This window comes from Spermophilus citellus, assembly GCF_964194105.1.
Source record: "Spermophilus citellus genome assembly, chromosome: 12".
Lineage (NCBI taxonomy): Eukaryota > Metazoa > Chordata > Mammalia > Rodentia > Sciuridae > Spermophilus > Spermophilus citellus.
Window position 1 is genome coordinate 116,697,729 of NC_138198.1, and position 4,949 is coordinate 116,702,677.

Genomic DNA, 4,949 nt, shown 5'->3' on the forward strand with positions numbered 1-4,949 from the left:
CTACGACTGAATAATACCCCTGGATTCCACGTCTTTTATTAAACAACAAGTGGGACACAGGCTCATCTCATGAATGTTAATGTGATGGAGATCGTTGCCCACTGGAAAAACGTTCTAATTGAGTCCTGAGAAAGCGTGCAAAGCAAAGGAAATTGATAGCCTTAAAGGATGAGAGTTCCCAGAGGCTGGGTGGGACCAGAGAAGTAACACTATTTTGCCAGAATAATAATTTTGAAACAGATTTCAAAAACCTCTCCTTCCATATGTAGGATAGGTTCAGTTAAGCATTTTATTTTTCTTGTCAATGAAGCGTCAAAGCGATCTGACCAAATGTGGAGGTAAACGCATGGCTGCAGCCCCCCCCCCCCCAATTACTCTGCAGGATTGCTTGTGATCAGCTGGGTGTTCTCCTCAAAGACTTGGCATATTCCTAGATGGGAATCAGACCAGCGTATTATGTTTTTCCCCAAGCTTTGCAGACTTACTTCCCCCTCCTATCAAACCCCTCTTCCTGCCCAACACCACCAACTGACTAGGACATGTTTGGGTGCCCCATGGCCTTTGTCACAGGTCCCTGCCAAAGGAAAATCAGATTCCAACTTATTTTCTCTATCCTACTTTTGCATCAAGAGATTCCTGCAAGTTACCTTGATTGTTTATGCAAAATGACAACAGGGATGGTCAAAGCAAGTTAGCCAACGCTTCCCATGTTAGACAGGCAATACGGCAATACAGACAGCTGAGCAGGCACTGGACCAGCATATGAAGCAAGGTATTTACACTGGGCTTGTTGATGAGCACATCTTGTCTTCCACTGGAAATGAGAGGAAAAGGATACACACTTGCTGAATCAGGAATTGATCAAGCACCATCATGTGCCAGCAAGCAGCTGCTGAATCTTCAGGAAGAATAAAAACAACAAATGGTCTCCACTCTACAACAATGGGCTCTGGTGGACAAGAGAATATTTACGTTCATTCCTCTTGACAGTTAGGAAGTAAGGCACAATTTACTATAGTTACATTGTCCAAATGCCTGCCCCCAGGATTAGAGGGAGGAATTCTTTTGCAACCATTGAGAAGGATGTGACCAGAAATGAAGTCTTTCTTTATATACATGGTTCAGCCAATTATAAGCATCAAATTACTCAATTCTCTGATATCCCATAAAATATCTACAACTGCTTTTTTTTTTCATAGAACAATAAACACCTTTATTACATGAGCTAAGACAGAAGGGAGGAGGACTTATTTGCCCTTCCGGGCTTTGATTTTCCTCAGATAGAACTCCAACTCCTTGCCTTCTAGAACATAGCCTTCTGCTCGGCCACACTGTCCTGGTCTTGATGCAATGCAAGCAAGAAGCTTGCCTGCTGGAACTGCTCCTCCAGAAGAGTGCTGATTTTAGCATTCTTCTTCCTTTCATCACACTTCTTTTGAATTTTCTTAGACGGCTTTTTGTTTAATATTTCTTCCTCCTCAGGAGTCAGCTTGGCCCCCTTCTTGCGGCCCAGGGGCAATGCATAGTGGGACTCGTACCACTGTCGGTATGGTGTGCTATCAATGAGCACAATGCAGTTCTTCACCAGGGTCTTGGTGCGGACTAGCTCATTATTGGATGCATTGTAGACAACATCAATGATCCTTGTTTTCCGAGTACAACACTCAGAGCCCCAGGAGAAGTTCCCCACATCCAGCCTCAAAGCACGATATTTCTTGTTGCCTCCTCGAACTCTGACAGTGTGTATCCGACGCGGTCTTAGTGTTGGCAGCAGGGCGTCCCAACTCATACTTCCACTTCTTATGGTAGGGCTTTCTCTTGCCCCCAGTCTTGCGGTGCTTGTGCCAGTTATCCCAAGAGATGCCCATGGCTCGGCGCCAGCTGGAAAGAGGAAACGCAAAGCTTCACAGTCCAGTTTGTGAGGTACAATTGCTTTTCTTCCCATAAACAAATAAATAGTTTGAAAGTGTGACTTTTTTTTTTCCTTTTTTAATTTTTTTATTGGTTCTGGGGATTGAACCCAGGGCCTTGTGCATGCAGGGCAAGTGCTCTACCAACTGAGCTACATCCCCAGCCCTTAGCTATTGATATGTAACTAGAGTGACGTGACCAGTGTACCTAAAGCTACAGGTGATGCTATGGCAGGCTCTGTGAAGGATAAATATTTTAATTCCTAGGGTGACATTGTAGCCAGAAGTGGCTATGTCATATTGTACAAGTTAATGAAATAGAATATAAGTCACTGGAAATAACTCTCAAGAAAGTTCTTTATGGGAACAGACTTGGCCAGCACATTTTCTTAGCAATTGCCCATCAGCCTTTCTTCCTTACCTACCCCTTTTCTTTCCTAAAATAGTAGGATACCTGGGAGTGCAACAGCCATCTAGACACCACAGAAACGAAAGGAAAAAGATAATAGGACTTGTTCTTGATGACATTTGAGATTGGTGTACTTATCCAGGATCCATCTACCTCCAGACCTCTGTTGCATGTGACAAATAAATCCCTTACCTGATTAAGTTGTGTCACTTAGGCATTCTGTTACTTGCAGCTAAATGCAATCCGAATGGGTACTCCTACTCTTGAGCATTTGACATCTGCCAGCTCAGCTCTGTCATCCTGCCACTTTTCCTACCCACAGGTGTTTGCATCTGTCTTGACTGAAATCTCCCTGGGCCTGCACTTCTGCTAGAATACTAGATGAAAACCTGTCCTTTGTCAAACTTCCTGAAAATGGTGACTTGCTGTGACCTAACTTCATTTGTTATTTAAATATTTTAAATTAAATATTTAAAATATTTTAATTCTGAAATATTCCTTACCATTGTGTGTTACTCCTACTTTCACATAGTCTTTCAGACACCAGATGTGTAGGGGGCTTTGTCCACACACAAAGCAAGCAATTCAACAGACACCAACTGTTGTCCCCTAATTCAGATCAATTCTGCACTATCTACCTAAGGCAGTGTCAGATCCTGCAGGTTAAGGCTCAGTCCAACACAAAAGACCCCCACTTCAGATGCCAATGTCAAATTCCAAGCCGTGACCTGAATTTCTGATCAATAGGCTATGAATTAGGGTTCCCATAACCCACTCCTTAGGTTCAATAAATTTCCTAGAGCTGTGGAATCTTGCCGGCTGAGCCCTCACTGAGCCCTGGGCTGAGCTCGGGATTTCAGACGGGGAAGGAAGCGGTAGAGTTCTATCCCCCACAACGGAAACTCCACCAAGGAAACCAGCGGCCACCATCTTGGAGAGCTGAAGTAACCACCGCCACTCTCCGACAGATTGCAACAATAAAACAGGTGCGTGTTACTCAGCCCATCTCCCATACAGCAGGGAATTCGCATAAAATCTCTCCCAGGGGATGTGGCTCAAGTGGTAGCGTGCTCGCCTGGCATGCGTGCGGCCCGGGTTCGATCCTCAGCACCACATACAAACAAAGATGTTGTGTCCGCCGAAAACTAAAAAATAAATAAATATTAAAAAAAAATCTCTCCCAGGCTTTCCGGGGGAGGGATTATCAGAGCGAGCCTGCATAAAGACATGGGGAAAGCTAGAGACACCTGACCTTCAACTCCCCCTCCCATCAGCGGCGAAAACGAAACCTGTCTTGCCAGTGCTGGGGGAGGGGCAAGCGGAAAAAATCAAAACAATAGAGTGCCGGGGTTCCCAATAGCCACCCTCCACACCCAACAAACAGCAGGCCCAGAGTACAGTTTGAACTGCCGAGAGGCATCACTCAGGGGAAATCTGGTCTAGCAGGAGAAACCAGGACTAACAGGAGAAACCAGGGGACTAGAGGCCAGGCCCTCTCGACTGGGCGGCTGGAGACTGCACGCCGGCCGGTGACAGCCCACCCGCTGCCCGCGTGACTGGGCAGCTGGAGACCGCCCGCCCGCCGGCAACTGGGAGCTGAAACCAACCAGAGACACTCCAGTCCCACCCCCCCATTCAGACACCCCGGCAAGGAGCCTGGGGCCCGCCATAGCAGAGAGGTGACGTTACCGGAGCTCGGCCGTCAGAATTCCTTCCCAGCAGAATCCACTTTAGCAGGCATAGTCTACCAACACAAAGGAGAGACAACAGAGATATACAAAACCAAAACAAATCTATAGAAGAGAGCAGAAACACAGCAATCAAATAGAGCTGGAAAGTAGCGTGAACATCATGAAAAAACAAGGGAGAAAAGGAGTACAAACAATGCAGGACAACTTAAATCTACAGGAGGACCTAGAAGCATCAGAAACATGGATAGGGAAAGAACTCAAGGCATACCTAACTCAGATGGAAAGGAATATTAGAGAAGACATGAGACAGCAAGTCCAAGCAATAAAAGTATATTTTGAAAATGAATTAAACAAACAAATTCAAATGGCAAAGAACGAGCTTTACCAGGAGATAGAGATCTTAAAAAAAATCAAACAGTAATCCTAGAAATGCAGGAAACTATAAACCAAATTAAAAACTCAAACGAGAATATTACAAATAGACTAGATCAAGTAGAGCCAGAACATCAGATAATGAAGACAAAGTTTATCAACTTGAAAAGAATATACTCAACACAGAAAAGATACTTAAATCCCACGAGCATTCTATTCAAGAGATATGGGATGTCATAAAAAAAAACAAATTTGAGAGTCATCGGGATAGAAGAAGGCACAGAGAATCAAACCAAAGGAATGGACAACCTATTAAATGAAATAATTCTAGAAAACTTCCCAAAGATGAAAGATGGAATGGATTGCCAAATCCTGGAAGCCTACAGGACCCCAAACATTCAAAACTGTAATAGATCAACTCCAAGACATATAATTATGAAGATAGCCAACATAGAGAACAAGGAGAGAATATTAAAAGCTACAAGAGAAAGGAGGCAGATTACATTCAGGGGTAAACCAATTAGGTTAACAACTGATTTTTCATCACAGACTTTGAAAGCGAGAAGA

At 44.3% G+C, this 4,949-nt stretch overlaps 1 pseudogene across 1 annotated transcript; it reads right to left on the reverse strand.

The window, feature by feature from the left end:
• Positions 1-1,184: 1,184 nt before the first annotated feature.
• LOC308631764 (small ribosomal subunit protein eS8-like) lies at positions 1,185-1,868 on the reverse strand (annotated as a pseudogene). The gene has a single exon. The product of its transcript is annotated as a small ribosomal subunit protein eS8-like (transcript).
• Positions 1,869-4,949: the final 3,081 nt, after the last annotated feature.